A 22,932-nucleotide genomic window follows, 5' to 3' on the forward strand; every position below is an offset into this window, starting at 1 on the left:
AGAGAGAATGTAGCAGGCCTTTCAAAGTTCCAGGAGAAAGTTAGAAACTGACAAGAAAACCAGAAAAAGGAAAACTAACCTACCTGGAAAGGGTGAGGAGTCAGACTGGTCTGAGATGGCTCTGAAACTCTGGCTGCATGGAGGTTGTCAGGACGATTTAGAATTTGGAGGTTGTTTATGACATCACGGTGAACATGTCCCCCAAGATGGCCGCATGGTTACAGTCTGAGGATGGGCCTAGGCTAGGCTATTAAAGGGAGAGATACCCAGAAACAGCTTTGACCAACAGAAAGCGGGCACAGAAACTGGAAGAGATAAAACAGACTCTGATTCAAGGGATAAGAAAGGAATCCTTGGCCAGAAGCGAGAATAGAGGGACAAGCACTGAGAGGAGAACATGGTCATCTATTCAAGTCTATGGGGAGGCCGTGCTCATTCAAGCTTGCAACTTGATTGGAAACAAGAGGCTGGACTTGGGGCTCATCAAACCTACAGTGTCCTTCTGCCTTAAGCATAATCCAAAGTCAAGAATGATGTCCTGAGGACATTGAAGAGAAGAATCAATGCCTCCTTTCCTTTGCCACTGGCATTCTTTGAAGATCAGTCTCACTTCTCATAGCTCTGGCGTCATGGGGTCCCACTGGGTACATGCTAATGTGTCCCAAGATATGTCTTGGAAGCCTTGAGAGAGCCCTGTCATGCTTGGGGTATGTCTCTTTGTTTGGAAGGGCTTTACAAGTGTGCTGAAAAGCACCCCTTTCCAGAGGGCTTCATTCCTTTGTGAAGGCTGCCCTCCCAGCTAGAGTGCTCAGTTTGGCTCCAATGAAATTCTCTCCCCCTACCTCTTGCCGGAGAAGGATTATTGCTTATGTGTTTTGACACCATATGTAAGGAAGTTGGCTGAAAATTAGAACATTACAATTGTGTTTCAAGACAAATAAACATGCCAGGGCTGAGCATGTAAGGTAAATAAATGGCACACCCTATATAAATAAAGTAAGCCCGTATCTAGACGGAATCTAGGGGAACGTTCAAGGATCAGGGGTCAAGTTCGAAACTTCCCAAATCCAGAAAAGAGACAGCAAAATATCTGTCCTGGAGACAGGAATTCATCAGATTTGTCTAAATTGTCTCGGAAACATTATATCCGTGAAGGGGGTTGCCAGGACCCCCCCAAACTTACAGTTTCTGATCTCAGGATGTCAAACCAACGCAGATGACCACGTGTTCTCAGTGCTTAGTTAGACCTAGCCTAGGACAGAAAAGAGTCCTACAAGTGACCGGTGCAAATTCAAAGACAACAACCAAGAAGCACAAAAGCACTCACACCTTGGCCTAGAGAACATACGGTGATTAAAGAAATACAAAATTGAGGACTCGAACTGAAGGAGAACGGACTGATAGGCATATCTAAGGGAGATAGCTGAGAAAGACCATGACGAGTATACTATGAAAAAGAAAAAAAGGTCCCAGAAAATGGAAGGCGAACAGAAATCCCACCTGAAGAATCCACAATGAAAGATGTCAGTCTTTAGACAGAGTCTGCTTGAACGTTTGAAACTCAGAGAAATTCACAAGCCAACAAATGACAGCCAAGGTCCAACCTGGGCTAACTGGGAAGGACGAGTCATGAGAGTGCTCCAAGCGGGCTCTGAAACCGTGTGTCCATGAAGCTTGCCGGGACAGCAGAGAAACAATTAGGACAAATCCTCTGACATCACAGTGGACCCGAAAAACAACCTGGCCTCATCTACACAGTGCTAGAGTTGGGCTCAAGTAGCCTATTCAAGTCCCATTGCACTCAACTGCAGGTTGCCAACGGAACATGAAAGTGGCCAGCCGGTGGGGCAGGGTTGAGTTCCGCACCTTCTGCGTCGGTGGTCCGTGGTGGGCCGGGTGGAATCCTGGGGGTGAGCCTGCTCACCACTGCTTCAGTCATTCTGGGGCAGGCGTCCGAGGTAGCGTACAGGCAGGTCGGAAGGGACGTTAGACAGGGCCAGACTTCCACAGCAAGTACAGGAGCATTGCCAGCAGAGGTGAGAACAGCGATGCACTTTTGCCAAAACAAAACCAATTAACAGTCACAAAGAATAGGAAAACTGAAGCTCAAAAAGATAAGAAAACAGCTTGCCACTGAGAAGGATAAGATCTCTATGAAGAACCCTAGCAAAACAGGTGAAAGCTATGTTAATCTGAAAACTAGCAAACCTTTGGGGAAAGAAATTCAAGAAGACACAAAGAAAAAGAAGGATATTCCGGGATCCAGGGTTCGAAGAATGAACACACTTGAAACGTCCATACCGGAGAAAGGAATCTCTGGATTGCATGCAATCCCAGTCAAAGTTGCAGCAATATGTGCCACAGAGATAGAAGAGAGAATCCTAAAGTGTCTAACCAGCAACAAGAGACCCTGAAGAGGCAAAGGAATCCTCAGGAGAACGAACAAAGTGGGACGTGTCACAATTTCTGATTTCAACATATAGGACGAAGCGCTAGGTACCGAAACGGCACAGTCTGGGCCCAAAAACAGGCACACAGACCCATGCAACAGAATCGAGAGCCCAGAGCCCAACTCAAACGTACATGGACAGCCAATTTTCGACCAGGGAGCCAAGAGGAGACAGTGAAGAAAGGAGAATCTCTACAAGAAACGGTGCTGGGAAGCCTGCACAGCCACAAGGAGCACAACGAGAGTACACCATGATGTTACACCTGGCACACACACCACCTGAAATGGATATAAGCCTTGAATGGCAGACTTGAAACCGTGAACCTTGTAGGAGAAGACCTAGGCAGACTGCTCTTTGCCATCTGTCTGAGCCGCCTATTTGGAAGAAGCATGTCTGACTTGGCAAGGGCAACAAAGGAAACAAGAAACAAACGGGACCACATCAAATGCAGATGCTTCTGCCCAGTCAAGGAAACCATCGACTCCATGCAAAGACAGCACAACAACTGGGAGAGGATGTTTGCAAACCACACTTCGGAAAACGGGTGAAAAGCCCAAAGATACAATCGACTCACTGGTCTCCACAACAAAAAGAACAAGCCAATGAAAACCTGGGCAAAAAATGGAAACAGACATTTCTCCCAAAAAGATCTAAAGAGGGCCAACAGATGCATGAAAACTTGTTCACCATCATTAAGTCTCAGGCCAACGCAAATCCAAACTGCAAGGACATAGCAGCTCACTGTGGTCAGAATGGCTAGAAGGAAGCAGACAGGAAACAACAAGTGTCAGAAAGCAGGTGCAGAGAAGGGAAGCCTCCTGCACTGCTGTTGGGAGTGTCAACCACTGCAGGCACTACCCCCAGCGGTGTGGAACTACCTCAGAAATTGAAGAATCCATGTCCCATATGATCCAGCTATTCCTCTGTGGCGTGTTTATCCGAAGAACTCGGAAACACTACCACATAAAGACACGTGCACCGCTGAGTTCACCACAGCCTTACTCCCGCTATCCAAGACATGGAAGCCGCCCTGGTGCCCAGCAAGGGACGAATGCAGAAGGAAGATGGGCTATAGCCACACAAGATCATACCACTCAGCCGGAACAAAGGATGCAATCCAGCCATTTGCGACCACCAGAATGGCTGTGAGGGTTTTAGGGGAAGTGAACAAGCCCCAGGAATAAAGTCAAATACCATAGGATCTCACTTACAAGGACTAGAAAAAGCAATCACTAACCTACAGGTGGCACGGGGCATTGGATTGGGGGTTCCCAGAGACAAAGCGGGGCTGTGAGGGAGGGTGAAATAGAGGATTAAGTACAAGTGTGTGGTGAGGGCCTGTGATTAGGCTTACGCTGGTGAAGATGATGTAAACTCCACAGAACACTAAAGTGTTGAGGATGTAAATCTGGAAGATATAGGATGTTCTAATGCAGGGTTATGGCAATAAATTCACCTAAAATCAAAAATCCAAAAAGGGGTCCAGAGTGACGGCATAAAGCTTTGGGGGCTGAAAGAGATTAGAGAAGGTGAACTTCCAAGAATAGAAAATCACCTCCAAATGCTTACTGATGATACAGAAAGGTAGACCATTCCAAATAGGTGAAGAGGGATGCTACCAAGAGAACAGGATCCTGCGAAACCCATGAACTAAGGTAAAATGATACCCTCCATGCTGTTACTACTATTCAGCTTCACCAATAATCCAAACAGGCCCACGTCTTCCCAAGTTCAGGCAAAAGGTTGGTCCAAAAGTACCATTCTGGTCCGGCCCTGTGGTGGAGCGGACAACTGCTCATGTTCCGCTTGGGCGGTCCACGCCACACTCTTTCACATCACGGGTGCAGATCACATTAGCCGTGTTAGGAAATATAGATTTCATGGTACAGTGCAGACAGGGATCATAAATAAGTAGCAATTGTGAGGATCCTTTATCAATACGCACTAGAAAAAGAACCATGAGAATATTACAACGTATGAACACATCTGGTACCCTTCCCCAGGGGAAGAAAGAAGGAAAACATGTGACCTGCGAAGGTGGAATTGGCAGAGTGCTAGGAGATGACATGATCATTGCGCATCAGTGGATTACTTGGGCAACTTCACCTTGGGAGGGAGTCCAGGACTTTCTCTGGGGAAGGTCCACACACTTGGCCATCTACACAAGATAGAAGAGATATAACCCAGGATAATCTAACAGGAAAGAAACCAGTGTCTAGAGAGAATGTAGCAGGCCTTTCAAAGCTCGAGGAGAAAGTTAGAAACTGAAAAGAAATCCAGAAAAAGGAAAACTAGCCTACCTCGCAAGGGTAAGGAGTCAGACTTGTCTGAGATGGCTCTGAATCTCTGTGTGCATGGAGGTTGTCTGGACAACTTAGAATTTTGAGGTTGTTTATGATATCACGGTGAACATGTCCCCCAAGATGGCCGCATGGTTACAGTCGGAGAATTGGCCTAGGGTAGGCTATTAAAGGGAGAGATACCCAGAAAGAGCTTTGACAAACAGAAAGCGGGCAGAGAAACTGGAAGAGATAAAACGGACTCAGATTCAAGGGATAAGACAGGAATCCTTGGCAAGAAGCGAGAATAGAGGGACAAGCACTCAGAGGAGAACATGGTGATCTATTCAAGTCTAAGGGGAGGCCGTGCTGATTCAAGCTTGAATCTTGACTGGGAACAAAAGGCCAGACTTGGGCCTTATCAGACCTACGTTGTCCTTCTGCCTTCAGCATAATCCAAAGTCAAGAATCACGTCTTGAGGACATTGAAGAGAAGACTCGATGCCTCCTTTCCTAGGCCCCTAGCATTCTTTGAAGATCAGTCTCACTTTCCATAGCTGTGACGTCATGGGAGCCCACAGGGTACATGCTACTGTGTCCCAAGAAATGTCTTGGAAGCCATGAAGGAATGGACGCCGGTCATTCTTGGGGTATGTCTCTTTGTTTGGAAGGTCTCTACAAATGTGCTGAAAAGCACCCTTTTCCAGAGGGCTTCGTTCCTTTGTGAAGGCTGCCCTCCCAGGCTAGAGTGCTCAGTTTGGCTCCAATGAAATTCTCTCCCCCTAACTCTTGCCATTGAAGGATTATTGCTTATGTGTTTTGACGCCATACGTAAGGAAGTTGGCTGAAAAATAGAACATTACAATTCTGCTTCAAGAAAAATAAACATGCCAGGGCTGAGGATGTAAGTCAAACAAATGGCACAGCCTATAGAAATAAGGTAATCCTGTATCTAGGCAGAATCTCCGGGAAAGTTCAAGAATCAGGGGTCAAGTTCGAAACTTCCCAAATCCAGAAAAGAGACAGAAAAGTGTCTTTCTTGGAGAGAGGAATTCATCAGATTTGTCTAATTTGTCTTGGAAACATTGTGTCCATGAAGGGGGTTGCCAGAACCACCTCGAATTTGCAGTTTCTGATCTCAGGATGTCAAACCAACCCAGATGACCTCGTGTTCTCAGTGCTTAGTTTGACCTAGGCTAGTATAGAAAAGAGTCCTACAAGTGACCGGTTCAAATTCAAAGACAACAACCAAGAGTCACTAAAGCACTCACTCCTCGGCCTAGAGAACATGCGGTGATTAACAAAATGCAAAATGAATCACTTGGAATGAAGGAGAACAGACTGATAAGCATATCTAAGGGAGATATCTGAGAAAGACCATGACAATTATACTATGGAACAGAAAAAAAGGTCCCAGAAAGTGGAAGGCGAACAGAAATCACACCTGAATAATCCACAATGAAAGACGATGTCAGTCTTTAGACAGACTCTGCTTGAACGCTTGAAAGTCAGATAAATTCACAAGCCAAAGAACGGCAGGGAAGGTCAATCCTGGGTTAACTGGGAATGGTGAGTTATGAGACTGCTCCAAGCGGGCTCTGAAACCCTGTGTCCATGAAGTTTGCCGGGACAGCAGAGAAACAATTATTACAAATCCTCTGACATCACAGTGGACCCGAAAAACAACCTGGCCTCATCTACACAGTGCCAGAGTTGGGCTCCAGTAGTATATTCAAGTCCCATTGCACTCAACTGCAGGTTGCCAATGGAACATGAAAGGGGCCAGCCGGTGGTTCAGCGGTGAGATCCGCACCTTCTGCGTTGGTGGCCCGGGGTTGGCCAGGTGGAATCCTGGGGCTGAGCCAGCTCACCACTGCTTCAGTCATTCTGGGGCAGGCGTCCGAGGTAGTGTAGAGGCAGATGGGAAGGGACGTTAGACAGGGCCGGACTTCCAAAGCAAATACAGGAGCATTGCCAGCAGGTGTGAGCTCAGTGCTGAACTTCTGCCAAATCAAAACCAATTAAAAGTTGCAAAGAATAGGCTGGGCATAGCTAAATGGTGGGGTGAGCTGACCTGGGATTCTCTCCCCTCTAAAATAGTACAAAAGATTGGAAGAACTGAATGTCAGAGAATAAACATAATGCCAGCTAGTTAGAGACCTACAGTACCAAGAAGGCGGAGATCATTAACCTAGCTTTACACCTTCGGAGGCGCTGGAACGGTAGGAGAGAACATTGCTCCCTCCCCTAGAGTCTGCAATCACTGTGGTGTGGTCGGGAAGAAGCGGGGGAGGCACTGTGCAACTGGGGGATCATCCAGGACACCTGCCGCTGATTCAGGGGAGACCCGCTGATGGGGGTAAGCTTCCGTCCACGGGGACCCTATAAATCAAGGACCTTGGGAGACCAGAGAACAACTGATCTGAACCCAGACCGGCCTGTGTGAGTAACAGCCACCCCCCAGCAAAGCCAGTGGGCGCAGCCATCTTGCCCTAAGGTGGAGAGCTAACACGCCGCTCTCGACCCCCATCTAGTGGCGACAGGCTGTATCTTCAACTGAATTCTACCACCATGAGAAAAATCCGCTCCTCTACCATCCAGCAATTTATAAAAGCCCCAGATCAGAAGGAAAACAATAAAAACACAGAATTAATTCCTGAGGACTTGGAATTAGGTAAACTAAGTGATAATGAATTCAGAGCAGCTTTAATCAAAAAACTCAATGAGGTAGAGAGAAAGATAGAGAAACAAGCCGAGTTCTGGAGTTACTTCACAAAAGAGATTGAAATCATAAAGAAGAATCAAACAGAATTACTTGAGATGAAAAACACAATGGACCAGATAAAACAGAATACGGATTCCCTGAATGCCCGTGTAGACAACATAGAGGAGCAAATCAGCATAATCGAAGACAGACAGGCTGAATGGCTCCAGACAGAGGAAGAAAGAGAACTAAGAATTAAAACAAATGAGGAAAATCTCCAAGAGATAATGGATTCAATGAGGAGTAAGAACATAAGGATCATAGGAATTCCCGAGAATATGGAAAAGAGAAATGGAGAAGAAGGTGTACTTAACGAAATTATGGAAGAGCACTTCCCAAATGTAGGGATCAACGGAGAAATGTGTGTAGAGGAGGGTTTCAGATCTCCTAGGTTTCTCAATGTAAAAAGACCCACCTCAAGGCACATAATAGTAAAGTTGGCAAATAGGAATGATAAGGAAAGAATACTCAGGGAAGTAAGAAAAAAAAAGAGAACAACCTATAAAGGAGCCCCTATCAGACTGTCAGCACATTTCCCTACAGAAACAATACAAGCTAGGAGAGAATGGAGTGATATATTCAAAGCTTTAAAGGATAAAAACCTTCAGCCAAGAATTCTCTATCCAGCAAGAATTTCCTTCACATATGAGGGAGAAATTAAATCTTTTCCAGACAAACAAAAGTTAAGGGAATTTGTAACTAAAAGCCCTCCATTACAAGAAATCCTCAAGAAGGCTCTCATACTTGAAAAAAGAAAAAAGGGAGAAAGGGGACACAATCCACAGACTAGGGAGACTGATGGATAGAACCAGAACAGGATAGCAAATATTTAACAATAGTATTAGTGTAAAAATAAGGAAACTACCAAAACAAGGATGATCGTAGCACTCGAACTACAAATTAATAAGACGAGTTGGAATAAAGAATGAAAATAATTATTTAGGAGGGGAAGAGCAAAGAGTCTAAAGCAGTATTGGTGGAGTAACTAAGAGACCACCAGAGAATAGACTATATTATACATGAGATTCTAAATACAAACTTCAAGGTAGACACTAAAATAAAGTACAGAACAGAGTCACAAATCATAGATAAGGAAAAATCTAAGAAACCCAGCATAAGAAATTGCAGTATTAAATGGGTAGGCTAAAGCACACAGGAAAAGAAACACAGGAAAACAAGATAATGAGCGACAGATTGACAGCATTAAGTCCACATACATCAATAATCACTCTCAATGTGAACGGATTGAACTCTCCAATAAAAAGACACAGAGTGGCAAAATGGATTAAAGAACAAGATCCAAAAATTTGTGTCCTCCAGGAAACACACCTCAGCCCCAAGGACAAACACAGACTCAGGGTGAAGGGGTGGAGGACAATACTTCACACAAGTAGCAAGGAAAAAAAGGCAGGTGTTGCAATTCTCATATCAGACAAAGTGGATTTCAAAATAAGACAGGTAAAGAGAGACACAGAGGGACAATATATAAAGATCAAAGGGACACTTCATCAAGAAGAAATAACGCTTATAAATATCTATGCACCCAACACAGGAGCACCAAGATTCATAAAGCAACTATTAACAGACCTAAAGGAAGATGTTAAAAATAACACAATAATAGTAGGGGACGTCAAGCCCCACTCACATCAATGGATAGATCATCCAGACGGAAAATCAACAAGGAAATAGTGGAGCTGAATGAAAAACTAAAACAATTGGACTTAATAGACATATATAGATCACTCCACCCTGAAGGAGCTGAATACACATTCTTCTCAAGTGCACATGGAACATTCTCTAGGATAGACCATATGTTGGGAAACAAGGCAAGCCTCCACAAATTTAAAAAAATTGAAATAATAACGAGCATCTTCTCAGATCATAGTGCTATAAGGCTGGAAATTAATTACAAGAAAACAGCTGAGAAAGGCACAAAGATGTGGAGACTAAACAACACACTACTGAACAAGCAATGGATCATTGAAGAAATTAAAGAAGAAATAAAAAAAATACCTGGGAACAAATGAAAATGATAGCATGCCATACCAACTCATAGGGGATACAGCAAAAGCTGTATTAAGAGGAAAATTCATCGCAATACAGGCACATCTTAACAAGCAAGAAAAATCCCAAATAAGCAACCTTAAAGCACACCTAACTGAACTAGAGAAAAAAGAACAAATGAAGCCCAAAGTCAGCATAAGGAGAGAAATAATAAAAAGCAGAGCAGAAATAAATACTATTGAAGCAAATAAGGCAGTAGAAAGGATCAATGAGACAAAGAGCTGGTTTTTTGAGAAGATAAATAAAATTGACAAACCACTAGCCAGACTTACAAAGAAAAAAACAGAGAAAGCTCAAATAAACAAAATCCGAAATGAGCGAGGAGAAATAACAACAGACTCTGCAGAAATACAACAGATTCTAAGAGAATACTCCAAAAAACTATATGCCAACAGAATGTATAACCTAGAGGAAATGGATAAATTCCTGGACTCCTACAATCTCCAAAAGCTCACTGAAGAAGAAGAAGACAATTTGAACAGACCAATCACAAGGAAAGAGATTGAAAAGCAATCAAAAACATCCCAAAGAATAAAACCCCAGGACCAGATGGCTTTCCTAGGGAATTCTACCAAACTTTCAGAGAGGATTTAATACCTATCCTTTTCAAGCTATTCCAAAAAATTAGGGAAGATGGAACACTTCCTAACACATTCTATGAGGCCAACATCACGCTGATACCAAAACCTGACAAGGACACCACGAAAAAAGAGAACTACAGGCCAATATCACTGAGGAACATAGATGCAAAAATTCTAAACAAAATTTTGGCAACCAGAATTCAGCAATTCATCCAAAGAATCATACATCAGGATCAGGTGGGATTCATACCAGGGACACAGGGATGGTTCAACATCCGCAAATCAATCAACGTGACACACCACATCAACAAACTGAGGAATAAAAACAACATGATCATCTCAATAGATGCAGAGAAGGCATTTGACAAGATCCAACAGCCATTTATGATAAAAACTCTGAACAAAATGGGCATAGAAGGAAACTACCTCAACATAATAAAGGCCATATACGCCAAACCCATAGCCAACATCATACTCAATGGGCAAAAATTGAACCCCATGACCCTGAAAACAGGAACGAGACAAGGATTCCCTCTATCACCATTCCTATTTAACATAGTACTGGAGGTCCTGGCCAGAGCAATAAGACAAGAAAAAGGAATAAAAGGAATCCAAATAGGGAGGGAAGAAGTGAAACTCTCGCTGTGTGCAGACGACATGATCTTATATATAGATAACCCCAAAGAATCCATTGGAAAACTGTTAGAAGTAATCAACAACTACAGCAAAGTTGCAGGGTATAAAATCAATTTGCATAAATCAGTAGCATTTCTATACTCCAGTAATGAACCAATAGAAACAGAATTCAAGAATACAATACCATTCACAATCGCAACAAAAAGAATAAAATACCTTGGGGTAAATTTAACTAATGAAGTGAAGGACCTATATAATGAAAATTACAAGGCCTTTCTGAGAGAATTGGATGACGACATAAGGAGATGGAAAGACATTCCATGTACATGGATTGGAAAACTAAACATAGTTAAAATGTCCATTCTACCTAAAGCAATCTACAGATTCAACACCATCCCAATCGGAATCCCAATGACATTCTTTACAGAATTAGAACAAAGAATCCTAAAATTCATATGGGGCAACAAAAGACTCCGAATTTCTTAAGCAATCCTGAGACAAAAGAACAAAACGGGAGGCATCACAATCACTGACTTCAAAACATACTACAAAGCTACAGTAATCGAAACAGCATGGTACTGGTACAAAAACAGGTGCACAGATCAATGGAACAGAATTGAAAGCCCATAAATAAAACCACACATCTATGGATAGCTTACCTTTGACCAAGCAGCTGAGGGCATACAATGGAGAAAAGAAAGTCTTTTCAACAAATGGTGCTGGGAAAACTGGAAAGCCACATGTAAAAGAATGAAAATTGACCATTCTTTTTCACCATTCACCAAAATAAACTCAAAATGGATTAAAGACCTAAAGGTGAGACCTGAAACTATAAGGCTTCTGGAAGCAAACGTCGGCAGTACACTCTTTGACATCTGTATTAAAAGGATCTTTTCGGACAACATGCCTTCTCAGAGAAGGGAAACAATAGAAAGAATAAACAAATGGGACTTCATCAGATTAAAGAGCTTCTTCAAGGCAAATGAAAACAGGATTGAAACAAAAAAAAAGCCCACTAACTGGGAAAAAATATTTGCAAGTCATATATCTGACAAAGGCTTAATATCCTTAATATCTAAAGAACTCTCACAACTCAACCAGAAAACACCAAACAACCCAATCAAAAAATGGGCTGGAGACATGAACAGACATTTCTCCAAAGAAGATATACTGATGGCCAATAAGCACATGAAAAGATGCTCACCATCGCTGATCATCAGGGAAATGCAAATCAAAACTACACTAAGATATCACCTTACACCCGTTAGAATGACAAAAATATCTAAAACTAATAGCAACAAATGTTGGAGAGGTTGCGGAGAAAAAGGAACCCTCATACACTGCTGGTGGGAATGCAAACTGGTGCAGCCACTATGGAAAACAGTATGGAGATGCTTCAAAAAACTAAAAATAGAACTACCATACGATACAGCCATCCCACTACTGGGTATTTATCCAAAGAGCCTGAAGTCATCATTCCTAAAAGTCCTGTGCACCCCAATATTTATTGCAGCACTGTTTACAATAGCCAAGACGTGGAAGCAACCTAAGTGCCCATCAACAGACGAATGGATAAAGAAGATGTGGTACATATATAGAATGGAATACTACTAAGCTGCAAAACAGAACAAAATCATACCATTTGCAATAACATGGATGGAACTTGAGAGAACTATGTTAAGTGAAATAAGCCAGTGAGAGAAAGATAATCTGTGTATGACTAGACTCATATGAGGAATTTAAAACTATGGACCAAGAACAGTTTAGTGGATACCAGGGGAAAGGTGGGGTGCGGGGTGGGCACAAAGGGTGAAGTGGTGTACCTACAACATGACTGATAAACATTAATGTACAACTGAAATTTCACAAGATTGTAACCTATCAATACCTCAATACAAAAAACAATAAAAAAAAGAAACAAGTAAACGTTTGGGAAAAGAAATTCAAGAAGACACAAGGAGAAAGAAGGAAATTCCAGGATCTAGGAATGGAAGAATTAACACATTAACGTGCATACTTGAGAAAGGAATCTCGGGATTCCATGCAATCACAGTCAAAGTTGCAGCAATATTTGCCACAGAGATAGAAGAGAGAATCCTAAAGTTTCTAGCCAGCAACAAAGACCCTGAATAGGCAAAGCAAACCTCAGGAATACGAGCAAAGCAGCACGTGTCACACTTTCTGATTTCAACATATAGGACGAAGCGCTAGGTACCAAAAGGGCACAGTCTGGGCACAAAAACAGGCACACAGACCCATGGAAGAGAATCGAGAGCCCAGAGCCCAACTCAAATGTACAGGGTAAGCCCATTTTCGACGAGGGAGCAAAGAGGAGACCGTGGAGAAAGGAGAGTCTCTACAAGAAACGGTGCTGGGAAGCCTGCACAGCCACATGGAACACAACGAGAGTACACCATGATGTTACACCTGGCACACACAGCACCTCGAAATGGATTAAAGCCTTGAATGGCAGACTTGAAACAATGAAACTTGTAGAAGAAGACCTAGGCAGTGTGCTCTTTGCCATCTGTCTGAGCCGCCAATTTGGAAGAAGCATGTCTGACTGGGCAAGGGCAACAAAGGAAACAAGAAACAAATGGGACCACATCAAATGCACACGCTTCTGCCCAGTCAAGGAAACCATCGACTCAATGCAAAGACAGCACAACAACTGGGAGAGGATGTTTGCAAACCACACATCGGACAAGGGGTGAAAAGCCCAAAGATATAATCAAATCGCACGTCTCCACAAGAAAAAAAACAACAAGCCAATGAAGACCTGGGCAAAAGTTGGAAACAGAGATTTCTCCCAAAAGATCAAAAGAGGGCCAACAGGTGCATGAAAACTTGTTCACCATCATTAAGTCTCTGGCCAATGCAAATCCAAACTGCAAGGACATAGCAGCTCACTGTGGTCAGAATGGCTAAAGGAAGCAGACAGGAAACAAGAAGCGTCAGAGAGGAGGTGGAGAGAAGGGAAGCCTCCTGCACTGCTGGTGGGAGTGGAAACCAGTGCAGCCACTACGCCAAGCGGTGTGGAACTGCCTCAGAAATTTAAGAATCCATGTCCCATACGATCCAGCTATTCCTCTGTGGCGTGTTTATCCAAAGAACTCAGAAACACTACTGCATAAACACATGTGCACCCCTGAGTTCAGCACCACCTTACTCTCGCTATCCAAGACTTGGAAGCCGGCCTGGTGCCCAGCAAGGGACGAATGCAGAATGAAGATGGGCTATAGCTCCACAATGGCGGTCCACGCAGCCAGAATAAAGGATGCAATCCAGCCATTTGTTATCTCCAGAATAGCTGTGAGGGTTTGCGGGGAAGTGAGACAAGCCCCAGGCAGAAAGTGAAATACCGTAGGATCTCACATACAAGGAGAAGAGAAAGCAAGCACTAACCAACAGGTGGCACAGGATATTTGATTGGGGCTTCCCAGAGGCAAAGCGAGGCGGTGGGGGAGGGTGAAAGAGATGATGAGGCACAAGTGTGTGGTGAGGGCCTGTGATTAGGTTTACGCTGGTGAAGATGATGTAACCTACACAGAAGTCTACATCGATGAGGATGCAGATCTGAAAGATATAGGATGTTCTAATGCAGGGTTACAGCAACAAATTCACCAAAAATCAAAAATCCTAAAAGGGGTCCATAATGACGGGATAAAGCTTTGGGGACTGAAAGAGATTAGAGAAGGTGAAATTCCAAGGATGGAAAATCACCTCCAAATACTTACTGATTCTACAGAAAGGTAGACCATTCGAAATAGATGAAGAGGAATACTCCCCAGAGAACATGATCGGGGCTAAACACATGAACCATGGGAAATGGTGACAGTCCATGATGTTACTACTAATCACCTTCACGAATAACCCAAATAAGCCCACGTCTTCCCAAGTTCAGGCAAAAGGTTGGTCCAAAACTACAATTAAGTTCTGGCCCTGTGGTGGAGCGGGTAAGTGCCCACGTTTCGCATTGGTGGCCCTGGCCTCACTGTTTCACATCACGGGTGCAGATCACATCAGCAGTGTTAGGAAATGTAGATTTCATGGGATGGTGATGACAGGGATCATAAATAAGTAGCAATTGTGAGGATACGTTACCAATACGCACCAGAAAAAGAACCATGAGAATATTACAATTTATGAAAGCATCTGGTACACTTCCCCAAAGGAAGAAGGAAGGAAAACATGTGACCTGCCAAGGTGGAATTGGCAGAGTGCTAGGAGATGACACGATCATTGCGCATCACAGGATTGCCTGGGCAACTTCAACTTGGGAGGGAGTCCAGGACTTTCTCTGGGGAAGGTCCACCCACTTGGCCATCTACACAGGATAGAAGAGATACAACCCAGGATAATCTTACAGGAAACAAATCAGTGTCTAGAGAGAATGTAGCAGGCCTTTCAAAGTCCGAGGAGAAAGTTAGAAACCGACAAGAAATCCAGAAAAGGAAAACTATCCTCCCTGGAAAGGGTGAGGAGTCAGACTGGTCTGAAGTGTGTCTGAAATTCTGTGTGCATGGAGGTTGTCAGGACAACTTCGAATTTTGAGGCTGTTTATGACATCACGGTGAAAATGTCCCCAAAGATGGCCGCATGGTTACAGTCCGAGGATTGACCTAGGTTAGGCTATTAAACCGAGAGATACCCAGAAACAGCTTTGACAAACAGAAAGCGGGCACAGAAACTGGAAGAGAACAAACAGAGTCTGATTCAACGGATAGGAAAGGAATCCTTGGCAAGAAGCTAGAATACAGGGACAAGCACTGAGAGGAGAACATTGTCATCTATTCAAGTCTATGGGGAGGCCATGCTGATTCAAGCTTGAAACTTGATTGGAAACAGGAGGCTGCACTTGGGCCTTATCAGACCTAAGTTGTCCTTCTGCCTTAAGCATAATCCAAAGTCAAGAATGATGTCTTGAGGACATTGAAGAGAAGAATCGATGCCTCCTTTCTTAGGCCCCTAGCATTCTTTGAAGATCAGTCTCACTTTCCATAGCTCTGGCGTCACGGGGGCCCACTGGGTACATGCTAATGTGGCCCAAGATATGTCTTGGAAGCCTTGAAGGAATGGACCCCTGACATACTTCGGTGTGTCTCTTTGTTTTGGAGGGCTGTACAAGTCTGCTGAAAAGCACCCTTTTCCAGAGGGCTTCGTTCCTTTGTGAAGGCTGCCCTCCCACTCTAAAGTGCTCAGTTTGACTCCAGTGAAATTCTCTCCCCCTACCTCTTGATAGAGAAGGATTATTGATAATGTGTTTTGACACCATATGTAAGGAAGTTGGCTGAAAATTAGAATATCACAATTCTGTTTCAAGAAAAATAAACATGCCAGGGCTGAGGATGTAAGTCATACAAATGGCACAGCCTATAGAAATAAGGTAAGCCCGAATCTAGACGGAATCTAGGGGACCGTTCAAGAATCAGGGATCAAGTTCGAAACTTCCCAAATCCAGAAAAGAGACAGAAAAATATCTTTCCTGGAGAGAGGAATTCATCAGATTTGTCTAATTTGTCTCGGAAATATTGTGTCGGTGAAGCGGGTTGCCAGGACAACCTCGAATTTGGAGTTTCTGATCTCAGGATGTCAAACCAACCCAGATGACCACGTCTTCTCAGTGCTTAGTTTGACATAGGCTAGTATAGAAAAGGTTCCTACAAGTAACCGGTGCAAATTCAAAGACAACAAGCAAGAGTCACGAAAGCAATCACACCTCGGCCTAGAGAACATACGGTGATTAAAGAAATGCAAAATTAATCACTTGGAATGAAGAAGAACGGAATGATTAGCATGTCTAAGGGAGATAGCTGAGAAAGACCATGACGATTATACTACAGAAAAGAAAAACAGGTCCCAGAAAATGGAAGGCGAACAGAAATCCCACCTGACTAATCCACAATGAATGATGACGTCAGTCTTTAGACTGACTCTGCTTGGACGTTTGAAAGCCAGAGAAATTCACAAGCCAAAAAACGGCAGCGAATGTCAAACCTGGGCTAACTGGGAAGGGTGAATTATGAGACTACTCCAAGCGGGCTCTTAAACCCTGTGTCCATGAAGCTTGCCGGGACAGTAGAGACACAATTATCAGAAATCCTCTCACATCACAGTGGACCCGAAAAACAACCTGGCCTAATCTACACAGTGCCAGAGTTGGGCTCAAGTAGCCTAGTCAAGTCCCATTGCACTCAACTGCAGGTTGCCAATGGAACATGAAAGGGGCCTGCCGGTGGTGCAGTGGTGAGGTCCGCACCTTCTTGGTCTGTGGCCCAGGGTGTGCCGAGTGGAATCTAGGGGCTGAGCTTCCTCACCACTGCTTCAGTCATTCTGGGGCAGGCGTCCGAGGTAGTGTAGAGGCAGATGGGAAGGGACGTTACACAAGGCCAGACTTCCAGAGCAAATACAGGAGCGTTGCCAGCAGATGTGAGCTCAGCGATGCACTTCTGCCAAAACAAAAGCACTTAAAAGTTGCAGAGAATAGAAAAACTGAAGCTAAAAAAAAAAAAAAAAAAAGCTTGACAGTTAGAAGAATAAGATCTCTATGAAGAACCTTAGCAAAACAGGTGAAAGCTATGTCAATCAAAAACTAGCAAACGTTTTGTGAAAGAAAGTCAAGAAGACACAAGGAGAAAGAAGGATATTCGAGGATGTAGGAATGCAAGAATTAACACACTTGAAACGTCCAAAGCGGAGAAAGGAATCTCTGGATTCCATGCAATGCCAGTCAAAGTTGCAGCGATATTTGCCACAAAGATAGAAGAGACAATCCTAAAGTTCCTAACCAGCAACAAGATACCCTGAATAGGCAAAGGAATCCTCAGGAAAGCGAACAAAGCAGGACGTGTCACACTTTCTGATCTCATGTTTCAGGACGAAGTGCCAGGTACCGCAACGGCACAGTCTGAGCCCCAAAACAGGCACACAGACCCATGAAACAGATTCGAGATCCCAGGGCCCAACTCAAACGTACATGCACAGCCAATTTTTGATGAGGGAGCCAAGAGGAGACAGTGGAGAAAGGAGAGTCTCTACAAGAAACAGTGCTGGGTAGCCGGCACAGCCACATGAAACACAACGAGAGTACACCATGAAAGTTACACCTGGCACACACAGAACCTCGAAATGGATTAAAGCCTTGAATGGCAGACTTGAAACAATGAAACTTGTAGGAGAAGACCTACGCAGAGTGATCTTTGCCATCTGTCTGAGCCACCTATTTGGAAGAAGCATGCCTGACTGGGCAAGGGCAATAAAAGAAACAAGAAACAAACGGGACCACATCAAATGCAGACGCTTCTGCCCAGTCAAGGAAACCATCGAGTCCATGTAAAGACAGCACAACAACTGGGAGAGGATGTTTGCATACCACACATCGGACAAGGGGTGGAAAGTCCAAAGATACAATCAACTTGCACGTTTCCACAAGAAAAAAAACAAGAAGCCAATGAAAACCTGGGCAAAAGACGGAAAGAGACATTTCTGCCAAGAAGAGCTAAAGAGGGCCAACAGGTGCATGAAAACTTGTTCACCATCATTAAGTCTCAGGCCAATGCCAATCCAAACTGCAAGGACATAGCAGCTCACTGTGGTCAGAATGGCTAGAAGGAAGCAGACAGGAAACAACAAGTGTCAGAGAGGAGGTGGAGAGAAGGGAAGACTCCTGCACTGCTGGTGGGAGTGGACAGCGGTGCAGGCACTACATCCAGCGGTGTGGAACTGCCTCAGAAATTAAAGAATCCATGTCCCATACGATCCAGCTATTCCTCTGTGGCGTGATATCCAAAGAACCCGTAAACACTACTGCATAAAGACATGTGCACCGCTGAGTTCAGCACAGCCTTACTCCCACTATCCAACACTTGGAAGCCGCCCTGGTGCCCAGCAAGGGACGAATGCAGAAGGAAGATGGGCTATAGCCACACAATGGCAGACCACTCAGCCGGAATAAAGGATGCAATCCAGCCATTTGTGACCACCAGAATGGCGGTGAGGGTTTTAGGGGAAGTGAAACAAGCCCCAGGGAGAAAGTCAAATCCCGTAGGATCTCACTTACAAGGAGAAGAAAAAGCAAGAACTAACCAACAGGTGGCAAGGGACATTTGATTGTGGGTTCCCAGAGGCAAAGCGGGGCGGTGGGGGAGGGTGAAAGAGAGGATTAGGCACAAGTGTGTTGTGAGGCTTCTGCTGGTGAAGATGATGTAACCTACACAGAAGTCTAAAGCAATGAGGATGTATATCTGTAAGATATAGGAAGTTCTAATGCAGGGTTATGGCAATAAATTCACCTAATATCAAAAATCCCAAAAGGGGTCCAGAATGATGGCATAAAGCTTTGGGGGCTGAAAGAGATTACAGAAGGTGAACTTCCAAGGATGGAAAATCACCTCCAAATGCGTACTGATGCTACAGAAAGGTAGACCATTTCAAATAGGTGAAGAGGGATACTACCAAGATAACCTGATCCGTGCTAAATCCATGAACCAACGGAAAATGTTATCGTCCATGATGTTACTACTAATCACCATCACGAATAATCCAAACAGGCCCTGTTCCTCCCAAGTTCAGGCAAAAGGTTGGTCCAAAAGTACAATTCAGGGTTGGGTGTGTGGAGGAGCGGGTAAGTTCCCACGTTCTGCTTGGGAGGCCCGGGCCTCACTGTTTCACATCACAGGTGCAGGTCAAACTAGCAGTGTTAGCTAATATAGATTTCATGGTACGGTGCAGACAGGGATCATAAATAAGTAGCAATTGTGAGGACACGTTATCAATACGCACCAGAAAAAGAACCATGAGGCTATTACAATCTATGAACGTCTCTGGTACACTTTCCCAAAGGAAGAGGAAGGAAAACATGTGACCTGCCAAGCTGGAATTGGCAGAGTGCTAGGACGTGACACAATCATTGCGCATCAGAGGATTGCCTAGGCAACTTGAACTTGGGAGGGAGTCCAGGACTTTCTCTGGGGTAGGTCCACCCACTTGGCCATCTACACAACATAGAAGAGATACAACACAGGATAGCCTTACAGGAAAGACACCAGTGTGTACAGAGAATGTAGCAGGTGTTTCAAAGTTCGAGGAGACAGTTAGAAACTGACAAGAAACCCAGCAAAAGGAAAACTACCCTACATGGAAAGGGTGAGGAGTCAGACTGCTCTGAGATGGCTCTGGAACTCTGTGTGCATGCAGGTTCTCAGGACAACTTAGAATATGGAGGTTGTTTATGACATCACGATGAACATGTCCCCAAAGATGGAGGCATGGTTACAGTCTGAGGATTGGCCTAGGCTAGGCTATTAAAGTGAGAGATACCCAGAAGCAGCCTTGACAAACAGAAAGCAGGCACAGAAAGTGGAAGAGATAAAACAGGCTCTGATTCAAGGGATAAGAAAGGAATCCTTGGAAAGAAGCGAGAATAGAGGGACAAGCACTGAGAGGAGAGCATTGTCATCTATTCAAGTCTATGGGGAGGCCATGCTGATTCAAGCTTGAAACTTGATTGGAAACAGGAGGCCAGACTTGGGCCTTATCAGACCTACGTTGTCCTTCTGCTAAGCATAATCGAAAGTCAAGAATGATGTCTTGAGGACATTGAAGAGAAGAATCGATGCCTCCCTTCCTAGGCCCCTAGCATTCTTTGAATATCAGTCTCACTTTCCATACTTCTGGCGACACGGGGGCCCACTGGGTACATGCTAATATGTCTCAAGATATGTCTTGGAAGCCTTGAAGGAATGGACCCCTGTCATGCTTGGGGTATGTCTCTTTGTTTCGAAGGGCTGTACAAGTGTGCTGAAAATCACCCTTTTCCAGAGGGCTTCATTCCTTTGTGAAGGCTGCCCTCCCAGGCTAGAGTGCTCAGATTGGCTCCAGTGAAATTCTCTCCCTGTACCTCTTGCCGTAGAAGGATTATTGCGTGTGAGTTTTGACACCACATGTAAGGAAGTTGGCTGAAAATTAGAACATTACAATTCTGTTTCAAGAAAAATAAAGAGGCCAGGACTGAGGACGTAAGGTAAATAAATGGCACACCCTATAGTAATAAAGTAAGCCCATATCTAGACGGAATCTAGGGGAAAGTTCAAGGAACAGGGGTCAAGTTCGGAACTTCCCAAATCCAGAAAAGAGACAGGAAAATATCTGTCCTGGTGACAGGAATTCATCAGCTTTGTCTAATTTGTCTCGGAAACATTATATCCGTGAAGGGGGTTGCCAGGACCCCCGCGAATTTGCAGTTTCTGATCTCAGGATGTCAAACCAACCCAGATGACCACGTGTTCTCAGTGCTTAGTTTGACCTAGGCTAGGACAGAAAAGAGTCCTACATGTGACCGATGAAAATTCAAAGAAAACAACCAAGAAGCACGCAAGGACTCACACCTCGGCCTACGGAACATACAGTGATTAAAGAAATACAAAATTAATGACTCGGACTGAAGGAGAATGGACTGATAAGCATATCTAAGGGAGATAGCTGAGAAAGACCATGACGAGTATACTATGGAAAAGAAAAAAAGGTCCCAGAAAGTGGAAGGCGAACTGAAATCCCACCTGAAGAATCCACAATGAAAGATGTCAGTCTTTAGACAGACTTTGCTTGAACGTTTGAAAGTCAGAGAAATTCACAAGCCAACAAATGACAGCGAAGGTCCAGCCTGGGCTAACTGGGAAGGATGAGTCATGAGACTGCTCCAAGCGGGCTTTGAAACTGTGTGTCCATGAAGGTTGCCGGGACAGCAGAGACACAATTATGACAAATGCTCTGACATCACAGTGGAACCGAAAAACAGCTTGGCTTCAACTACACAGTGCCAGAGTTGGGCTCAAGAAGCATATTCAAGTCCCATTGCACTCAACTGCAGGTTGCCAACGGAACATGAAACGGGCCAGCCGGTGGTGCAGGGGTGAGTTCCGCATCTTCTGGGTCAGTGGTCCGGCATGGGCCATGTGGAATCCTGATGGTGAGCCAGCTCACCACAGCTGTCATTCTGGGGCAGGCGTCCGAGGTAGTGTAGAGGCAGATGGGAAGGGACGTTAGACAGGGCCAGACTCCCACAGCAAATACAGGAGCATTGCCAGCAGAGGTGAGAACAGAGATGCACTTCTGCCAAAGCAAAACCAATTAACAGTTGCAAATAATAGGAAAACTGAAACTCAAAAAAATGGAAAACAGCTTGCCTCTGCAAAGGATAAGATGTCTATGAAGAACCCTAGCAAAACAGGTGAAAGCTATGTTAATTCAAAAGCTAGCAAACCTTTGGGGAAAGAAATCCAAGAACACACAAGGAAAAAGAAGGATATTCCGGGATCCAGGGTTGGAAGAATGAACACACTTGAAACGTCCATACCGGAGAAAGGAATCTCTGGATTGCATGCAATCCCAGTCAAAGTTGCGTTAAATGTGCCACAGAGATAGTGGAGAGAATCCTAAAGTTTCTAGCCAGCAACAAGAGACCCTGAAGAGGCAAAGGAATCCTCAGGAAAACGACCAAAGCGGGACGTGTCACTATTTCTGATTTCAACATATAGAACAAAGCACTAGGTACCGAAATGGCACAGTCTGGGCCCCAAAACAGGCACACAGACCCATGCAACAGAATCGAGAGCCCAGAGCCCAACTCAAACGTACCTGGACAGCCCATTTTCGACCAGGGAGCCAAGAGGAGACAGTGGAGAAAGGAGAGTCTCTACAAGAAACGGTGCTGGGAAGCCTGTGCAGCCACATGGAACACAACGAGAGTACACCATGACACACACACCACCTGAAATGGATTAAAGCCCTGAATGGCAGACTTCAAAACGGGAAACGTGTAGGTGAAGATCTAGGCTGACTGTTCTTTGCCATCTGGCAGAGCCGCCTACTTGGAAGAAGCATGTCTGACTGGGCAAGGGCAACAAAGGAAACAAGAAACAAACGGGACGACATCAAATGCAGACGCTTCTGCCCAGTCAAGGAAACCATCGACTCAATGCAAAGACAGCACAACAACGGGGAGAGGATGTTTGCAAACCACACTTCGGACAACGGGTGAAAAGCCCAAAGATACAATCAACTCACACGTCTCCAGTAGAAAAGAAGACAAGCCAAAGAAAACCTGGGCAAAAGATGTAAACAGAGATTACTCCCAAGAAGATCTAAAGAGGGCCAACAGG

The 22,932-nt window shown here is 44.4% G+C and overlaps 1 long non-coding RNA gene across 1 annotated transcript; it reads right to left on the reverse strand.

Moving 5' to 3' along the window:
* Positions 1 to 1,983: 1,983 nt before the first annotated feature.
* Positions 1,984 to 21,416, reverse strand: LOC139080719 (uncharacterized). The gene is made up of 3 exons (XR_011535439.1): positions 21,331 to 21,416; positions 11,191 to 11,193; positions 1,984 to 2,053 (listed from the first exon to the last, which is right to left on the reverse strand). It is a non-coding gene; the product is annotated as an uncharacterized lncRNA (long non-coding RNA).
* Between the last annotated feature and the right edge of the window lie 1,516 nt (positions 21,417 to 22,932).

The sequence above is a fragment of the Equus przewalskii genome, chromosome 32 (genome assembly GCF_037783145.1).
Source record: "Equus przewalskii isolate Varuska chromosome 32, EquPr2, whole genome shotgun sequence".
Lineage (NCBI taxonomy): Eukaryota > Metazoa > Chordata > Mammalia > Perissodactyla > Equidae > Equus > Equus przewalskii.